General features: G+C 43.0%; 1 pseudogene; it reads right to left on the reverse strand.

Moving 5' to 3' along the window:
* Positions 1-281: 281 nt before the first annotated feature.
* Positions 282-1682, reverse strand: LOC101767779 (annotated as a pseudogene).
* Positions 1683-22194: the final 20512 nt, after the last annotated feature.

The raw sequence follows: 22194 nt of genomic DNA on the forward strand, positions 1-22194 counted from the left end.
GCACTAATCGAACAGAGCATAGCACAAATTAGGCACCAGCACCTGCTGCAGTAAAGGTACTAGTAACTTGCACAATACAAGCACAAAGGCACCACCCAGTACTCACATAAAAAACATCCTGTATGGCCCAGCCTCCATGAATCCTTGGTATGTCTTTTGTATTTTCTGCTAGGCATGATATTGAAAAGGTAAACCAGATGCATGATCAATAAAATCAATGATGGATACAGAATTCAAAAAGACTTTACCTGCTAAGCATTTCTCAGGTCCAATTTCCTAGCTGTAGCACTTTGATGTATATTAATCATACATATCCTAGCATACAATTTGTACAATGGCAGCATCAGTTGAATCTGGCTTGTCTTGTTTCATGCTGCTAGTCTTGTTTCAAAAGGAAGTTATTATACTTCCAGAATCTCAGCTTAAATTAATTTATGTTTCAGGGTGTTGTTCGACAACAAGAACATTGGGCTCATTCAGACCTCATCTTAAACTAAGCTATTGTGTTTATAAACAGACCATAAACAAAGTACCATTCGATGCTAATATCGAGATGCTAAGCATTTCAGATTACCTGCATCGCCATCTCCATGTTTATTGCCAATCACTCTTTCCCTGATACAAGATATGAGGATTATTAGTTTCAAGTTGATTCTAACTAGTACGATAACAGGCAGCTCAATACGAATTTTAAAACAACCACAATTGAGCATGACAAAATGAAGATATAGCTTCTGTAACTGTCGTATGTCTTGAACCAATAGAGCTACTATGTATTAAAGATCAACATAAATTGTTTCAAATGTAAGAGTATTAGTATATAGCTTTTGACAAGACTAGAACAGGGAACACACATCAGAAAAACAGGTTGAGATAAATAGGAGTATCAAGCTAACCTCGTTCTCCTTGTTCTGTACTGCAGTATCTAGTCCCCCATAACTAGATTTTTGGTACCTCTCAGTATCTAGTTCTGTATTGAATATCTATAGATTATAGCAACACAATCTACTAGGCAATCTCAAATCCAAGAGCCTTATGAACAACAAGTGACAGTCTCATGGAAATACCACCTAGCTATACCAAGGTCAAAGATCTCATTAGCTTTCCTCAGCTTGTTCTTTGCCTCCAACAATGACGCATAGGACATGTAGTAAATGGCATGGCCCTGCCCAATCTGGTTTGCCTCCAGGAATTTGTATATCACCTCAGCATCAGCGCAATTTCCAGCCTGCAAAACAAAACAAGACCGGCAACCAAACAGGTATGTGAGATGCCTCCACTCCCCAGAAGATAACCAGAGAAAGAAAAATCAAGCTAGGGTCCCCACGACTCACGTATTCCAGCCACACTTTGAGGAAGCGGAGGTCGTCCTTGTAGCGCTCATCATGCTAGAAGGTCCGCACGCACTGCTCGTACAACACCACCAGCTCTGAGCACTCGCCACCGGTCGGGAACGACTCTTGAACCCACTTGATGCAGCTGCACGCGGAAGAAGCAGCAGAAGATCCGAAGAAATGAGCAATCTTTTGCCTCTGGCAGCTACCAAAAACCAAGAAATCCGATAGAGGCGAGTTAAGGGGATGGAGAAACGCTTACTCCAGCCACGGTTGGAGCGGATCCTCGCCCTGATACTCATAGGAGTGTGGCTGAGGGGAGAGAAGGAGCCGCGCCGGATCTTGCATCTCGCGTGCTGGATCCCCGTGCGCCGCCGGAGGTCGGAGGCCCCGTGCGCCGCCCTGCCACCAGAGGTCGGCCCTCGCATGGAGGGGCGGTGGGTGGAGCTCCGGCGAGGGGCGGCGCGTGGAGGGGCAGCGAGAGGCAGCAGGACATGAGGAGGGGAGCCAAACTAGATGTGCTGGAGGACGGCGGGTGAATGGGAGTGAAGCTAGGGTTCGGTATGGGCCGAGTCTTGTGCGCAAGATTAATGGGCCGGAAGTGCGGCAAAGGGAAATGGGCCTAAAGAACGTATCCCGACCGATAGTTGGATGTATATGTTGAGTTATGCCGACCAATGATTCGGTGGTACATCTAAATATATATAGCGTCGAATGGTGAGCCATAATAACGTGATATACCGACGAATGGTCCGTTGCTCCGCTATACCGATGAATGGTCCATTGTTATTTTTAGACTTATACCGTCGGATGTTCGACGGTAATTTTGGGTTGTGGTATAGTGATATAACCTATTAAAATGAAAGGTAATATTAAAGGGATGCAACGATACACACCTGTGGATGTTCCATGATTCGATTTCTTGGGTCGGCATTTCATCGAACACTATTCTGGCCAGAAAATTTCTCCACATGGTGCTCCTGCCGCATCTGCCTTCTTGCGAATGGAGGGGAGGAGCCATGGCGAGCAACCGCGTGCACCATGTTTACCTCCTCCATGACTCCTCTGGCCGGGGACGTGATCTGCTGAATCCTCGACTTCCTACAGACCTAGGTGAGCGCAGACGCTGGCCTGGAGCGGCAGCGGCGTCTGCTGCCACCTCCGCGACCGCGATGCCATCCCCCACCAAGCAAAGGATGGATTAACTTGACTGTTTTGACGAACCACCAAGAAAAAGATAGGTTTCCTTGGCTGTTTCCACGAACCGCCAAGAAAAGGATGGGTTTCCTTGGCTGTTTTTAGGAACCGCCAAGTTAATAATTCATTTTCTTGGCGGTTTCTATTGAGCCGCTAAGTAAATTTAATATTTTCTTATATATATTCTAAGCCAACAAGCTAATTGCCCATTGTATTGGTGGGATATTTCTTATGATACATGCATTTGTATGTTAGTATGACAAGTTTGTTTAAAGTCTTAGGTGGTGATCTGGCTTAATAGCTATGAGGTCATTATCTCATAAGTATATAGACCCTGACTCAATGTATTAATATACTTTTTTTAAGTATTTCCTTACCTATTTTTTTATGGTGAAACCTACTTTTACATTTTTTGCGTGATAGCTTAACATAGCTTTGGATTAGTATGGCTATTCATAATTTTTATGTAATAATATACTTTTTAAGTATCTGATTGTATTTCTACCTATCTATTGGAATTTCACCTTTTAACTACATGTATTGCAAAAATGATCACTAGATTGTAATAACATATACATGCCACTATATTTATACATTAGAATACAACATGTGAATTTGGAAGGTAAAATCCAAATGTTTGTATAGTATGCACTCTAGTTTTCATAGTTACTTTATAGTTTTCAAAATTGAATAATACCTAAAAGTTCTAAGAAAATTCCAAACTTTGGTTAGAGAGCAAAAGACATTCTTATAACTCTAACAAAAAAATCAGAGGAGACAACAACTTTCTTCATTTGGTGTTCATATGAGAGTATGTATTTATAGTAAATTCTTCGATCCCTACTGAGTTTTGAGGTGATCAATAGCTTAGTATGCCGATTATAAACTTTTTCATATGAAAGTTTAATATAACATTATATTAGTATTTTTATTCTTGAAAATAATTTAATTATAATTTTTGTGCAATGAAATATTTTTTAAGAATTTAAATATATATCTACTTATTATTAATTGGAATTACTTCATATTTCAACTACAAAAGTTAAATTTGTTTAATGGGCTGTATTTTCGGCCCACCCAAACAGCCTCCACGGTCCAATTCTTCTTGACCGTTCATCCATCCGATCCGACGGCTACTTGCCCTCTGAAACCCTAGGTCGTCGCACGCGTCTACCCTATCCATCCACCACAGCCCCCTCCGCCTCCACTCCCCTTCCTCAACCAGCCCCGCGCCTCCCCGCGTGTCCTCCATGTCGCTGGCCCCCACGCGTCCTCCACGCCGCCGGCCCCCGCACCTCCCCGCGCCTCCTCCACGCCGCCGCCCCTGCACGTCCACCACGCCGCCAGCCCCTGCGCCTCCTCCATGCCGTCGGCTCGCACGCGTCCACCCCGCCAGCCCCGCGCCTCCACCATCGGACAACCGGCTCCGTCGCCGAGCCCTCCAAGATCTCCTCTGCTCCGAAGCCACTCGGGCACGCCGCTCTCACTGGAGCTCGCCGGCTTGCTGTGCTGGAGCTGCTCGGGTACCCGCCCGCTTGACTCACCCAGCCTCCTCCACACGTGGACTTGTGAGCAAGCACTAGGTAGCTCCTACTCACTACTCTCCCCTACCATTGCTCCTCACGACTTGTGTTTTGTTTCTTGGAAAATTTGTAGATCTGCTCAGCACTTCCATAAATTGGTTGGAAAATTTTGTAGATCTGTATCTGAACATGCAGATTTACTATCTTATCTTGTTGCATCCATATTTTTGTAGGTGATGTGTACAAGCAGTTCAATGTTTGTTTACTTTAGTAAGATTGCAAAGTGTATTACTGTAACTTCGCAAGTGTGCTTGAGGTTCACTCAACAGCAACAAGATTAGTTGTATTTTGGAGCATAAATATCTTCATTATGTTGTTCCCAGAGAACCTTCTATTAGGACCAGGTCAGTGGCGTTGCAATAGATTAGGCATATGTAGCTTGCCGAGTGTTACAATAGACACTTATGCATAGCATATTTGCTGGTATAAGCACATTCTCCACACCTGTTTGGCAAAAGTCTCACTGTCCATGTTTGATAATTAAACCATGTGTAAATACTTTCAACATAAAAAATATGGAACAATCTCATTAGATGTTGATACCTGAAGAGAGGGAAATCATTTCTTTTAATTAGAGAGATATCCTCTATATTTCAGATCTGATACTTGACTTAAATTGGAAAAGCATGGATGTCCAGAATTCCCTGTAGTTCCTAACTTTCTCAAATCTATAAAATGGTTAGCAAAGTAAACCTGAACTGAAACTTTGGGATCATAAATATAGAAAGAAAAATATATAGACAGGAATTGGGAAGGTTTTTTTTTGTAGTTTATGAATTGGGAAGTTTTTTTTTTCTTTTTGGAGTTTATGAATTGGGAGGATTTGCAGGACAGTATAAAAGAAAATAAATGAACTGTGGACTTTTCTATCCAAAGAAGCTTATACTAGGACCTGGTACTGGAACTGGAATAACAAATACTGGATGGGGCAGATTGCACATTTACATAAGTTATTTATGAATTAAATAGACAAATCATGTTCATTGCAATATGATTCATGTCAATTCTTCTTAGGTACCAGGCATGCATATAAAGCTTTTATTTGTGATATTCTTCCTATATGGACTTCTAGACTAGCTTGAGCAAAGAGTTAACTTGTGATGGCCAAGGATGCATCAAGTTACATATGCTATACATTACATAGTCTATACAGACTTGCTATTGGAGTTGATACTAAATGGACATTCTATTACATCCTGTACAGGAAATTGGAAGGTGCACATATCACTGTTTTTCGCAAAAGGTTATTCAGTGGTGAACTAGCTGCCACCAACTCCACCGCGGTGCTCGTGGAATGGAAGGCTGCGTCCTGCTTTCCCACATCACCTTTCAGGAGTATGAGTTGAAGCTGAAGCCTATGGTTGCTGGTGTGCAGGGTGCTAGTGGCTTAGAGATCATCAGCCAGTAGCATTTCTTGGTGTTAATCTGAGACTGCTGGACAACAATCCAAATGATATTGCCATGTACATAAATTTCAGTGATGTTGCTGATATCATGTTTTGCTATCGTAGCATCTGTTATTTGAGATGGATATTATTGCCTTTCATTACCTAGGACAAACACAATAAAGGAATTATGCCACAGTAAAATAGCATGGAAATTGACAGAAGTCATACTTACAGCTGCAATTGAAGGTACACTAGATTGTTCAGGAGAACCATGGGACACAACCATTCCCAAAATTATAGTTGGGTGCAGGGGATGATTCAACTTGGAGCATTGAATTTAAGCCACCAGTTAATGTGCTCATGTGCTTTAATACTCGCCTTCTACCGCTATTATGTAACTGTCTATTATGTTACCATGTCACTTATTTCAATAATAACTGGTTTACTTTTGCACACGAGTAAAGGCAACGTGACTATGATTACTATACAGTTATCCTACTCGATTCTCATTCCAATCTACTACCCTCGCATTGGTGAGTATATAAGAATAGTTACGCATCTTCTTTAAAGTTAATATTTATACTATCGCATGCCTGAATAGTTAGGCATCTTCTTTAAAGTTAATATTTATACTACCGCATGCAGGTATTATTCGTTATTATTAAGGATCATAATATCTTCTGTCACATCAAGACATATAGATCTAAACATAAACGTATGCAATGACCTAATTAGAGCCACCAATTTTATTTTTTCCCCCAAAAATATATCACTTCTTGACATTGGTGCACGAATATCAATCCTTTTAATGAAGATTTTACATAATTGATCAAAAGATTAGTGTGCCAGGGGCGCACTCCAGACTAGTGTATATGATATACAATGCCCACTAATAAATTTTAGTGGCAATACAAATATTCTGGCAACCAAATATACTCAAATGTAGCCACATATGATGTTGGTGGCAATAGAACCTCAACAAATGCAACAAATGACTTTTTCGATGCAATATAATAAGATCTTTTGCAACGCAGGACAAGATTAAAGCAACACAGTTTCATCGTGACCATATTCACAACTACTCGCAACTAATCTTTTTTTGGATGCAGTATAGCAACAGCTATTGCAACGAGGTCAAGATTGAGATGATGTAATTACACTATGACTATATGCATAGCTACTTGCAACCAACTTTACAATGGTGGCAACAACGCCTAGCTATCGCAACACAAAATTAATATTATTACAACTCAACACTAGTCGTGGCAATAGGAACCCATACTCGCAACCACCTTTTCCACTGTAGCATTAGCACCTCCCTCTTGCAACAGAGCTTATGACTAATGCAACACACAATTTTTGAGGCCATAAGGCCCATATATCGTACAAATTATGTCGTTGGTTGCCATAGACCCAAATATTGCAACCAAATGTGTGGTGTTGCGAAAACAAGTGGTGCTAAAAGGGTCAAATCCTTGTAGTGTCATCAACACGAATGTTCCAACTCCTAGATGCTTGCTTTAACCCATAAATGGATTTCTGAAGTTTGCACAACTTTCCAGCATTGTTTGGATCGACAAAACCATCGGGCTGCATCATATACATGTCCTCAATTAGATTTCCATTCAGGAAAGCTGTCTTGACATCCATCTGCCATATTTCATAATCGAAATATGCAGCTATAGCTAGAATAATCCGAATAGATTTCAGCATCACTACGGGCGACAAGGTCTCATCGTAGTCAACTCCTTGAACTTGTCGAAAACCTTTTGCGACAAGTTGTGCTTTATAGATGTGTACATTTCCATCCATATCTCTCTTCATTTTAGAGATCCATTTGCACTCTATGGCTTTAACACCATCAGGCGGGTCAACCAAGTTACAAACTTGATTGTCTCCCATGGACTCTATTTCGGATTGCATGACACTCTGCCATTTTTCGGAGTCTGGGTCCATCATTGCTTCTGCATATGTTGCAGGCTCATCATTGTCCAACAATAATATTTCCCGCATTTCGTGAGGCCTTGCCGACCTTCGTGGTTGTGGCGGTGCTTCTCTTGCATGGGTATTTCAACTTGTTCTTCTACATTAGCATCACGCGTTGATTCTTGCCCGATTGGATCATCCCGAACTTGTTCAAGACGCACTATCTTTTCACCTTTCTCCCCTTTGAGAAACTCTTTCTCTAGGAAAACACCGTTCCGAGCGACAAACACTTTGCCCTCTGATCGGTTGTAGAAATAGTATCCTAAAGTTTCCTTTGGATATCCCACGAAAATGCACTTATCCGACTTGGGTGTAATCTCTTCCGACTGAAGTCGCTTAACAAATACTTCAAATCCCTAAATTTTTAGAAAAGACAAACTGGGAGTCTTTCCAGTCCACAGCTCATATGGTGTCTTAACTACAGATTTAGATGGTACCCTATTAAGTGTGAAAGCTGTTGTTTCTAAAGCGTATCCCCAAAATGATAACAGTAGGTCCGACTGGCTCATCATTGATCGAACCATGTCTAAAAAAGTTCGATTACGTCGCTCGGATACACCATTTCTCTGAGGTGTTCCAGGTGGTGTAAGCTGTGGAACAATTCCGCAGCTCTTCAGATGATTGCTAAACTCGTGGCTCAAATACTCGCCTCCATGATCAGATCGTAAGGCCTTAATTTTCTTGCCACGCTGGTTTTCAACTTCATTTTGAAATTTCTTAAACTTTTCAAAGGTTTCAGACTTGTGCCTCATCAAGTAGACATAGTCATATCTACTAAAATCATGAGTAAAAGTTATGAAGTATTGGAATCCTCCTCTAGCCATCGTGCTTATTAGTTTGCATACATCGGTATGTACGAGTTCCAACAAGTCTAATGCTCTCTCAAGAAAACCTATGAAAGGCATCTTGATCATCTTGCCTAGCAAGCAAGCCTCACATGTCTCGTATGATTCAAAATCAAACAAAGTTAAAAGTCCAGCAGAATGGAGCTTCTTCATGCGCTTTTCACTTATATGACCCAAACGACAATGCCACATGTAGGTAGTACTCAAATCATTAGGCCGAGGCCTTTTAGCACTTATGTTACAGACAGGTGAATCATCAAGATTTAAAACAAACAATTCATTCACAATGGGTGCAAAAGCCATAAACATATTATTCTTAGAGATCACACAACCATTGTTTTCACTCAAAAATGAATAACTATCCTTCATCAAGCATGAAGGAGACATAATGTTTCGACTTAAACTAGGAACAAAATAACAATTATTCAACTCTATAATAAATCCTGACGGGAGGTGAAGTTGCATCATCCCGACGCTCAACACAGCAACTCTTGCATTATTGCCCACGCGGAAATCAACTTCTCCTCTTTCCATGCTTCTACTTCTTATCAGCTCCTACATCGAATTGCAAATCTGAGCAACCGATCCGGTATCAAATACCCAAGAATTAATAATTGTATCAGCGAGAAATATGTTATCTATAATATTAATAATAAGCGTACTTGAGATGGAAGTACTCTTACTTCTGCCATTCTTCAATGAAGCTAGGTACTACTTGCAATTTCTCTTCCACTAACCAAGTTCGTGACAATTAAAGCACTCTTTGTCTAGAGCAGGTCCAGCTTTAACCTTGGACGCTGGGTTTGGCTTGGAGACAGCCTTGCCCTTCTTCTTCCAAGAATTGCCCTTCTTCTTAAAGTTAGGCTTGTTCTATATTGCCATCACATGGCTACTACTAGCAATTTTCTTAATGTCAGCCTCTTCTATTTTAAGCATGCCACACAGTTCATTTAGACCCTTCTCCGTCCCATGCATATGGTAGTTCGAGATGAAGTTCCCATAGCTAGACGGATGAGATGAAAGAATAAAATTAGTGGCCAACTCTTGGCCCAGTGGGAAGCTCAGCTTCTCCAACCGTTGAGTGTAACCAACCATCTTGATTACGTGTGGTCCTACTGCTGCGCCTTCTGCTAGCTTGCTCTCCACAAAGGCTTTAGACACATTGAACCTTTCAGTCCTGGCCTGTGTCTGGAACATGTCTCTAAGCACCACGATCATATCGTGTGTCTCATGGTTTCTTTCGAACTACATCTGTAGCTCGGATTCCATGCAAGCAAGCATAAGCCAGCTTACTTCGAGGTTAGCATCACATGCTTTCTTGTAAGCATTCTTAACAGCAAGAGGTGCATTATTAGCAGGTTATTCTGGTAATGGGTGTCCAGAACATCTACCTTTTTCTCAGCCTTGAGAACAATTCTCAGGTTACGGATCCAATCCGAGTAGTTTGTTCCATTCAACTTGTCCTTCTCAAGGACCGAATGCAAAGCAAACAGTGTGGTGTTGCTACGTGCCATCTACAACAAAATAATAATACAAAATACTAAGACAAAAGTAACCATGACAGAGCAAATCACATTAAACTATTTAATAGAATCTACTCCCACTAAAATCAATATCCCTCTATTGATACTTAGTGATTCAGGTTCCACAACTAACAAGTCTACTAGTGAGCTTTAGCATCACTGCTAGCAGGCAAGGTAGATTGGTAAGCAAACTTCTTGCTTATCCTATCACATATGACTCCTGTTGTTGGGTGACATCTCCATGTCTTGGCGCCCAACCTTTATGCCCCAAGATCCTTAACCATTAAGATGACCTTGTTAAGCAAACCAACCCTTATGCGTGTAAGTATCTGATACAAACCCGTCTAGTCAAGGAAAACTAGTGGCACCCTAATTTCATAGACCCACCACCAATTGTACAAGACATGGGACGATGAAATTTTTAGTTGGGAGAGCATACTAACTTAAAATTTGTGAGGGATCATTCTACTTCTAACATCACAGCATGTAGGAGTAAAACAAAACAGAATAGCATTCACATAGTTGTGACACATTACGGCCCGATTTCTAGTGGTGATCTCCATCTCCATAGAACTTGTTCACCATGATGATCTCCATCTTCATGATCCATGTGCGCCATCCTCCTGGTGACGAGTCCTCCAAGAACTAGTACAAGCTATTACATCTAATCATCTAGTAAAGAAGGTTACATAGTTGCTTGGGTCATCACAGATTGACACGCAGGTCATTAATTACATTAATGTGACAATACATATGGCTCCAGCCGTATTGTCGTACCCATGACACACAGGTCATGAATCAGTTACACACATGCATCACATACACAGGGGTCATACCGATCACAAAATCCTGCAAAACAGAGTTAGGCGTTCCTACGTCCAAACTTAAAAGGCCCGAAACTCCATCTTCCAAGTCAAATTTGGAAAATCTAATTTCACCAAAAATGGCAAATCCATTGAATTTCATGTGTAACTTTTTCTGTAGATCAATTTTCATATAAAATTCACCTCGATCCGAGATCGTACCGAAAAGTTACGGACGTTTTATCGAAACACATGATCTCGGTGAATAATCTGATCCTGTAGTTGATCTAATCAACTATTGCGCATCATATGTGTCTGGTGTTGGGATACGAGGTAGGCTACACTAGCGCAAATCAAAATTTTTCTACCGCGTAAATTAGGAAAACTGTCGTATAAGGATCACGGGATTACCACTCGACGCACTGATGCGGAAGATGTAGATTCGCGTCGCTGCAGCGAAGTCGATCAGCGTAGTCGTACGTAGTCAATCACGTCGACATCCAGCAGCTCCTCAGCAGCTCGTCCACGTGCAGCAAGATTGCCCTCGTGCCGCGGCTCGTCGTCGGCTCGTCGTGGCTCGTCGGAGGCTCGTCGTAGCTCGTCGGCGGCTCGTCCAAGTGCTGCAGGTGCAACACCTCCAAGGTATCCACACGTGTAGGGAGGAAGCATCGCAAGCCGGACTACTAGGTCCGTGAGTTGCAACAAGCGAGGGCGTGGGAGGTGCAGCAGATGTGTTTCGCCAAAAGGTGTAAACCCTAGGGCGCCCCCACCCCTCTATTTATAGAGGTTCCTAATGGGCCTCTGGGTCCGAGGCCCATTAGTACTTCTAAACCTAATACAACTTGGATCACATCCGAATTGGGCTTCCAGCCCCTTAAGTGTGTGATTCTATGGGTTCGGATACGTATAGACATGGCCCGAGTACTCCTACTCGGCCCAATAGTCGGTAGCAGCCTCTAGCAAGACGTGCCAACTCCTATACGCACACGAAGATCATATCAGACGAACCATCACAATATTATATACATGCTATTCCCTTTGCCTCACAATATTTGGTCTAGCTTCAAGCCGACCGCTCTTTCTCGATCCTATGATTCGGAATCCCTTTGTAGGTTAACTCTTAACCGTACTTAGCATGGCCATGCAATTTTTGATCCGATCACTCGAGGGGCCCAAAGATATCACTCTCAATCAGAGAGGGGCAAATCCCATCTTGATTGACCATGTCTCATAGCATGCTTCTTGACATACCTGAAAGCTACCTTTATAAGTACCCTGTTATGGCATAGCGTTTGATAGCCCCTAAGTAAGTCGATCCACATCTTGAGTACATGCAACAATCTCAGATCTAAGGACAAAGCGTATATGTTGTGTAAAGAGAGAACTACTTCTCGTGTTGGGTCAGTCCTAGCACATGTCTCCACATGTGCCCACATTATTAGTTCAACATCTCCATGTCCATGACTTGTAAAACATAGTCATCAACTAATACATGTCCTAGTCTAATATTCATGTGTGTCCTCACATGAACTCTGACTAGGGACAACTTTAGAATAACCATACAAGTAAAGAGTTTCACATACAATTCACATAATTGCAAATCAATTCAAATAGCATTTAATGGATATTCAAGGAACACAATATAAATTATGGATACAAATGGAATATCATCATCTCTATGATTGCCTCTAGGGCATACCTCCAACATCTGGTGTATAAACCTATGTTTCGATTCAACCAATCACATTGATCTTCGCTTGCTGCAACTGGTATTACATGTATCACTTAACTCCGATGGTGGAAATCCGACTTGTAGGAGTATGTCGTTACACGACCATTGTAGCAAGAACACGAAATCAGATCATAGATCAATCTGAAAAACTGTATATCTCCATATGCACACATCTCGAACCCATAACAAAATAGCTACGGCTCTGATACTACTATTGGGATACGAGATAGGCTACGCTAGCGCAAAACAAAAATTATCTACCACATAAATCAGGAAAACTGCCGTATATGGATCATAGGATTACCACTAGACGCGCATATATGGAAGTTGATGAAGTGCGTCGGGGCAGTGTAGTCGATCACAGGTCGACGTCGATCAGGTCCTCAGCAGCTCGTCCACGTGCAACAGCATCCTCCTCGTGCGCCAGCTCGTCAGGTTCCTCGTCAGCTCGTCAGGTTCCTCGTTGGAGCTCTCATGTGGTGGCTCGTCCAAGTGCTACAAATGCAACACCTCCAATGTATCCTCACGCGCGTGGAGGAAGCGTCGCAAGCCGAACTGCTAGGACCGACCCATTAGTACTTCCAAAGCTGGTCCAATTACGATCATATCCGAATTGGGCTTCCATCCCTTTAAGTGTCTGACCCTATAGGTTCATATACGTATAGACATGGCCCGAGTAATCCTACTCGATGCTAATTCCTATACACACACGAAGATCATATCAGACGAACCATCACAACATCACGTACATGCTATTTCCTTTGCCTCATGATATTTGGTCTAGCTCCAAGCTGACCACTCTTTCTTGATGCTGTGATTCAGAATCCCTTTCTATGTTAACTCTTAACCTCATGTAGCATGGCCATGCATTCTAAGTCCACTCACTCGAGGGGCCTAGAGATATCTCTTTCAAATAGAGAGGGGCAAATTCTATCTTGACTGACCATGCCTCATAGCATGCTTCTTGACAAACCTAAAAGATACCTTTATAACTACCCAGTTACAGTGTAGCATTTGATAGCTCCTAAGTAAGTCGATCCACATCTTGAGTACATGCGACAATCTGAGGTCTAAGGACAAAGCGTACACGTTGTGTAAAGAGAGAACTATGTAACTCGCGTTGGGTTAGTCCTAGCACATGTCTCTACATGTGCCCACATTATTAGTTTGACATCTCCATATCCATGACTTGTGAAACATAATCATCAACTAATACATGCGCTAGTCTAATATTCATGTGTGTCCTCACATGAACTCCGATTAGGGACAACTTTAGAATAACCATACAAGTAAAGAGTTTCACACACAATTCACATAATTGCAAATCAATTCAAGTAGCGTTTAATGGATATTAAAGGAACACAATATAAAACATGGATACAATGGAATATCATCATCTCTATGATTGCCTTTAGGGCATACCTCCAACAGATGCTCCCACTCTATTTTCTTGATTGCTACTTGGGGTATCACCAGATAGCTCTCAAGGAAGAAGACCGAACCAAGACCGCATTTATCACCCCGTATGGAGCTTTCTGCTATACAACATTATCCTTCAGGTTGAAAAACTCAGGCACCACCTATCAACGTGCCATCTAGGAGTGCTTCAACAAACAACTACACCGCAACGTAGAAGTGTATGTGGATGACGTGGTCTGATGAGGACATCAACCCCTACACAGGACCTACTACTCCAATGGTACCAGCACCGACATCACTTCCCACTACTCCAAATCCAAAAACGTTTCAAGGTCCAATAACACGAGCCCGTGCACGTGACCTGAATTATGTGATTCTTTTAAGGAATGAAGAAGAAGATTATGTCCAGGAATGACAACCATTAAGGATTGCGCCATCTATGGAAGCCAATAAAGGGTGCTGCGCCACCTATCTTTTGGAAAGATTTTTTCCATGTAATACGTAGCTATTTTAGAAAAGGTTATGTGAGCATTTCAACCACCCATTCTTGCTCGACGAAATTCCCTCCCTACCTTTCTCCTATTTAGTCCTGCTCACACCCCCTTGGTTTGGCGGGTTTTCTTTGTTAAGTTTAGCCATTGTGCAAACATCCTGTGCTACAGTTGTGCTGAGCGGCCAGCTGTGGACAACTATTGTGAACCCCAATTCGTGAGCGATTGATATTCAGTTTTGCCTTCGTCTTGTTCTTGCTTGTTCTTCGATTGCTTGCAGGAATAGAACCTCGTGTTCAGGTTGATCTTGTCATCAGCAACGTCAATAACCATTTGGAGTTGGTTCAGCGATTGCTAAGGCACCACGACCTGTTCGCTCGTAGTCGGATCGCAAGAGTCAGCTCCTCCACAAATCGAAGTTATCCCTCTCACCGAAGGATCGGGCACTCCAGCTCTATCATGGTCGTAAAGACAAGAAATCCCGATGACTTGATTGCAGATCCAGAAGAAACTTTCGCAAGCTTGTGAGAGTTCCGGTGGAAATTGAATCCATCCAAGTGCGTGTTCGGTGTACCCTCCAAAAAACTACTCGGGTTCATCATGAGTCACCGAGGAATTGAGGCTAAACCCGAGAAGATTGCCACCATAAAAAATTTGCACGCTCCATCATGCTTCAAGGATGTCCAGAAGCTGACTGGATGCATGATGACTCTCAACAGATTCTTCAAACTTCTCAAGCAGCAAGATAAATTCCAGTGGATCGAGGAGGCAGATCAAGCCCTTCAACAGCTGAAGGACTTTTTACCAAAGCCACCGGTCCTCACGGCGCCTAATCCCAACGAAGACTTACTGCTCAAGATAAATTCCAGTGGACTGAGGAGGCAGATCAAGCCATTCATCAGTTGAAGGACTTTTTACCAAAGCCACCAGTCCTCACGGCACCTAATCCCAACGAAGATTTACTGCTCTACATAGCCACGACTACCAATGTCATTAGCACGGCGATCGTGGTCGAAAGACCAAAACTAGGCCATGTATACAAAGTACAGAGGCCCATCTACTTCATCAGCGAGGTATTGTCAGACTCCAAAACCAAGTACCTGCTAGTTCAAAAGTTGCTATACACAGTACTACTCACCTCGCGAAAGCTACGACACTACTTTCAGGAACACAACATCTCCGTTGTCATAGATTTCCCCTCAGGACAAATTCTCCACAATCGAGATGCAATAGGAAGAATCTCCAAGTGGAGGGTAGAACTTGGAGCACTGTCCTTGGATTTCAGATCAAGGGCTGCCATCAAGTCATAGGCACTAGTCGATTTCATGGTAGACTAGTAGGAAAATCAAGTACTAACGCTAGTAGAATGCCTAGAGCATTGGGTCATGTACTTCGCCTGACAGTTTCACTGAGAATCAAGCGATTGTTGGTCTACAACGACTCACTGGTGATAATTAATCAAGTCAGCGACAAGTGGGGTCACCACAAGGACAACATGGATGCGTACTGCCAGGAAGTGCGCAAACTAGAGAACATGTTCTCTGATCCGAAGTTTCACCACGTGGTCCACGATAACAACGTAGCTGCGGACATCTTATCCAAACTTGTATCTACTCATGCTCAAGTTCCAACTGGGGTCTTTGTGCATGAACTACACAAGCCATCTGTAGTGGAGCCGGCACCTTCAAAAACCACCAATCGAGTCCATGATGCGCCAGACCGGGAGGTTTTGACGATTGATGTAGACTGGAGAACCCCCTTCATCGACTACATCAAGGAGCACAAGCTACCTTCAGACAAGACAGAAGCAGAGCAAGTCTCACGGCATGGCAAGAACTATGTCCTAGTTGGGGATAAGCTCTACAGACAAGGCGCATCATCAGGAGTACTCATGAAGTGCGTCTCACGCCAAGATGGCAAGGACATACTGGAGGAGATCCACAAGGGCATTTGTGGCAACCATGCATCCTCAAGAATGGTTGTGGGCAAGACTTTCGGAGTAGGATTCTATTGGCTTATAGCTCTAGCTGACGCCGAAGAACTAGTCCGCCAATGCCAAGGGTGTCAGTTCTTTTCCAAGCAGCAACACGTCCCTGCCTACAAGTTGATCACCATACCACCATCTTGGCCCTTCACATGCTAGGGGCTAGATATTGTTGGAGGTATGCCCTAGAGGCAATCATAGAGATGATGATATCTGATTGTATCCATGATTTGTATATTGTGTTCATTGAATATCCATTAAAGGCTACTTGAATTGATCTGCAATTATGTAAATTGTATGTGGAACTCTTTACTTGTATGGTTATTCTAAAAGTTGTCCCTAGTCGGAGTTCATGTGTGGACACACATGAATATTGGACTAGTACATCTATTAGTTGATGACTATGTATCACAAGTCATGGACATGGAGATGTCAAACTAATAATGTAGGCATATGTAGAGACATATGCTAGGACTGACCCAACGCGAGTTACATAGTTCTCTCTTTACACAACATGTACGCTTTTATCCTTAGACCTGAGATTGTTGCATGTACTCAAGATGTGGATCGACTTACTTAGGGGCTATCAAACGCAACACTGTAACAGGGTAGTTAAAAAGGTAGCTTTCGGGTTTGTCAGGAAGCATGCTGTGAGGCATGGTCAATCAAGATGGGATTTGCCCCTCTCTAATTGAGAGTGATATCTTTAGGCCCCTCGAGTGATCGGATCCCGAAATGCATGACCATGCTACGTACGGTTAAGAGTTAACCTACAAAGGGATTCCGAATCACAGGATCAAGAAAGAGCGGTCAGCTTGAAGCTAGACCAAATATCATGAGGCAAAGGTAATAGCATGTACGTGATGTTGTGATGGTTTTTCTGATATGATCTTCGTGTGCGTATAGGTGTTGGCACTCTTGCTAGAGGCCGCTACCGACTATTGGGCCGAGTAGGAGTACTCGGGCCATGTCCATACATATCCGAACCCATAGGGTCACACACTTAAGGGGTGGAAGCCCAATTCGGATATGATCCGAGTTGGATCAAGTTTAGATGTACTAATGGGTCTCAGACCCAGAGGCCCGTTAGGAACCTCTATAAATAGAGGGGTGGGGCGCCCTAGGTCTTTACACCTTTTGGCTGAAGCATAGCCGCTGACGAGCCACGACGAGCCGACGATGAGCCGAGGCACGAGGAGGACCTTGCTGTACATGGACGAGCTGCTGAGGAGTTACTCGACGTTGACGTGATTCTACATCTTCCGCACCAGTGCGTCGAGTGGTAATCCCATGATCCATATACGGCGGTTTTCCTGGTTTATGTGGTAGAAAATTTTTGTTTTGCGCTAGCGTAGCCTACCTCGTATCCCAAAAGTGGTATTAGAGCTGTAGCTATTTTGTCATGGATTCGGGATGTGTGCATATGGAGATATGCAAGTTTTCAGATTGATCTATGATCTGGTTTCGTGTTCTTGCTGCAATGGTCGTGTAATGACATACTCCTACCGGTCGGATTTCCGCCATCGGAGTTAAGTGATACACGGCCAGTTGCAACGAGTGAAGATCAATGTGATTGATCAAATAAAAATCCAGGTTCATATGTCAGGTGCATGAGATGTGCAATAGTAGATTGGATCTACTACCGGGTCGGAATTTTTGCCGTATGCGTGTGCTTCGGTAAAACAGCCGTAACTTTTTGGTACAATCTCGGATCGAGGCGAATTTTATATGAAAATTGATCTACAGAAAAAGTTAAACTTGATTATGACTGACTTCATTAATTTTGGCAAAATTAGATTTCCCAAATTCGGCTTGGAAGATGGAGTTTTGGGCCTTTGAAGTTATGAACGTTAGAACGCCTAACTCTGTTTTGCAGGATGTTATGGTTTTGTGATTGGTATGCGCCCCTTGTGTATGTGATGCATGTGTGTAACTCATTTGTGATCTGCGTGTCACGTGTACGGCAACACAGCTGGAGCCATATGTGTTGTCACCTTAATGTATTTAATGGTTTGCGTACCAATCTGTGATGATCCAAGCAACTATGTAATCTTCATTACTAGCTATTAGGCGTAATAGCATGTTCTAGTTTTGGAGGCCTCATCACAAGAAGGATGGCGCACATGGAACATGGAGATGGAGATCACCATGGTGAACAGGTCTATGGAGATGGGATCACCATAAGAAATCGGTGCTGGGATACGAGGTAGGCTACACTAGCGCAAATCAAAATTTCTACCGCGTATAACCAGGAAGAACTGCCGTATAAGGATCACGGGATTACCACTCGACGCACTACTGGTGCGGAAGATGTAGATATGCGTCGATGCAGTGAAGACGATCACGTAGTCGTACGTAGTCGATCAACGTAGTCGTACGTCGTCGATCAACGCCAGCAGCTCCTCAGCAGCTCGTCCACGTGCAGCAAGATCACCTCCGGTACCGCGGCTCGTCGTCGGCTCGTCATGGCTCGTCGGCGGCTCGTCCAAGTGCTGCAGGCGCAACACCTCCAAGGTATGCACACGTGCAGGGAGGAAGCGTTGCAAGCCGGACTGCTAGATCCGCGAGTTGCAACAGGCGAGGGCGTGGGAGGCGCGGCAGGTGTGTTTCGCCAAAAGGTGTAAACCCTAGGGCGCCCCCACCCCTCTATTTATAGAGGTTCCTGATGGGCCTCTGGATCCGAGGCCCATTAGTACTTCTAAACCTAATCCAACTCGGATCAAATCCGAATTGGGCTTCCAGCCCCTTAAGTGTATGACCCTATGGGTTCGGATACGTATAGACATGGCCCGAGTACTCCTACTCGGCCCAATAGTCGGTAGCGGCCTCTAGCAAGACGTGCCAACTCCTATACGCACACGAAGATCATATCAGACGAACCATCACAACATAATATACATGCTATTCCCTTTGCCTCACGATATTTGGTCTAGCTTCAAGCCGACCGCTCTTTCTCGATCCTGTGATTCAGAATCCCTTTGTAGGTTAACTCTTAACCGTACGTAGCATGGCCATGCATTTTCGGATCCGATCACTCGAGGGGCCCAGAGATATCACTCTCAATCAGAGAGGGGCAAATCCCATCTTGATTGACCTTGTCTCATAGCATGCTTCTTGACAAACCCGAAAGCTACCTTTATAACTACCCTGTTACGGCGTAGCGTTTGATAGCCCCTAAGTAGGTCGATCCACATCTAGAATACATGCGACAATCTCAGGTCTAAGGACAAAGCGTATATGTTGTTTAAAGAAAGAACTACTTCTCGTGTTGGGTCAGTCCTAACACATGTCTCCACATGTGTCCACATTATTAGTTCAACATCTCCATGTCCATGACTTGTGAAACATAGTCATCAACTAATACATGTGCTAGTCTAATATTCATGTGTGTCCTCACATGAACTCCGACTAGGGACAACTTTAGAATAACCATACAAGTAAAGAGTTTCACATACAATTCACATAATTGCAAATCAATTCAAGTAGCCTTCAATGGATATTCAATGAACACAACATACAAATCATGGATACAAATGGAATATCATCATCTCTATGATTGCCTCTAGGGCATACCTCCAACAATCGGGCCATATTGTATCACCACTATGTGCATGTTATTCTTTATTGTTTTACTTCCTGCATGATGTGATGTTAGAAGTAGAACGATCCCTCACAAAAGTTTAAGTTAGTATGCCCTCCCAACTAAAACTTGCACCATCCCATGTCTTGTACAATTGGTGGTGGGTCTATGAAAATAGGGTGCCACTAGTTTTCCTTGACTAGACGGGTTCGTGTCAGACACTTACATGCATAAGGATTGGTTTGCTTAACGAGGTTATCTTAATAGTTAAGGACCTTGGGGCATAAAGGTTAGGCACCGAGATATGGAGATGTCACCCAACAACAGGAGTCATATGTGATATGATTAGCAAGGAGTTGCTTACCGATCTACCTTGTTTGCTAACGGTGATGCTAAAGCTCACTAGTAGACTTGTTAGTTGTGGATCCTGAATCATTAAGTATCAATAGAGGGATATTGATTTTAGTGGGAGTAAATTATGTTAAATAGTTTAATGTGATTTGCTCTGTCATGGATACGTTTGTCTTAGTGTATTTTGCGTTACTTTTGTTGTAGATTAAATGGCACCTAGCAATAATGCACCGTTTGCTTTGCGTTCGGTCCTTGAGAAGGACAAGTTGAATGGAACAAACTACTCCGATTGGATTCGTAACTGGAGAATTGTTCTCAGGGCTGATAAAAAGGAAGATGTTCTAGACACCCCATTACCACAAGTACCTGCTGATGATGCATCTGCTGCCGTTAAGGCTGCTTACAAGAAAGCATTTGATGCCAATCTTGAGGTAAGCTACCTTAGGCTCGCTTGCATGGAATTTGAGCTGTAGATGCCAGGACTGAAAGGTTCAATGTGTCCAAGGCCTTTGTGGAGAGCAAGCTAGCAGAAGGCGCAACAGTAGGACCACACGTAATCAAGATGGTTGGTTACATTCAACAGTTGGAGAAGCTAGGCTTCCCACTGAGCCAGAACTGAAAGGTTCAATGTGTCCAAGGCCTTTGTGGAGAGCAAGCTAGCAAAAGGCACAGCAGTAGGACCACACGTAATCAAGACGGTTTGTTACATTCAATGGTTGGAGAATCTAGGCTTCCCACTGGGCCAAGAGTTGGCCACTGATTTCATTCTTTCATCTCTTCCGTCTAGCTATGGAAACTTCATCTTGAACTACCATATGCATGGGACGGAGAAGGGTTTGAATGAACTGTATGGCATGCTTAAAATAGCAGAGGTTGACATTAAGAAAAGTGCTAGTAGCAGCCATGTGATGGCTATATAGAACAAGCCTAGCTTTAAGAAGAAGGGCAATTCTTGGAAGAAGAAGGGCAAAGCTGGAGTATCCAAGCCAAACCAAGTGCCCAAGGCTAAAGCTGGATCTGCTCCAGATAAAGAGTGCTTTTATTGTCACGAACCTGGTCACTAGAAGAGAAATTGCAAGCAGTACCTAGCTTCGTTGAAGAATGGCGGAAATAAGAGTACTTCCACCTCATGTACGCTTGGTGTTAATGTTATAGACAACATATTTCTCGCTGATACAATTATTAATTCTTGGGTATTTGATACCGGATCGGTTGCTCATATTTGCAATTCGATGCAGGGAATGATAAGAAGTAGAAGCGTTGAAAAGGGAGAAGTTGATTTCTGCGTGGGCAATAATGCAAGAGTTGCTACGTTGACCGTCGGGACGATGCAACTCCACCTCCCGTCAGGATTTATTATGGAATTGAATAATTGTTATTTTAATCCTAGTTTAAGTCGAAACATTATGTCTCCTTCATGCTTGATGAAGGATGGTTATTCATTTCCAAGTGAAAATAATGGTTGTGTGATCTCTAAGAATGATATGTTTATAGCTTTTGCACCCATTGTGAATGGATTGTTTGTTTTAAATCTTGATGGTTCACCTTTCTGTAACATAAATGCTAAAAGGCCTTGGCCTAATGATTTGAGTACTACCTACATGAGGCACAAGTCTGAAACCTTTGAAAAGTTCAAGGAATTTTAGAATGAAGTTGAAAATAAGTGTGGCAAGAAAATTAAAGCCTTGCGATCTGATCATGGAGGCGAGTATTTGAGCCACGAATGTAGCAATCATCTAAAGAGTTGCAGAATTGTTTCACAACTTACGCCGCGTGGAACACCTCAAAGAAACAGTGTATCTGAGCGACGTAATTGAACTTTGTTACACATGGTTCGATCAATGATGAGCCAGTCAGACCTACCGTTATCATTTTGGGGATACTCTCTAGAAACAACAACTTTCACACTTAATAGGGTACCGTCTAAATCCGTAGTTAAGACACCATATGAGATGTGGACTGGAAAGACTCCCAATTT

This window comes from Setaria italica, chromosome VI, assembly GCF_000263155.2.
Source record: "Setaria italica strain Yugu1 chromosome VI, Setaria_italica_v2.0, whole genome shotgun sequence".
NCBI lineage: Eukaryota > Viridiplantae > Streptophyta > Magnoliopsida > Poales > Poaceae > Setaria > Setaria italica.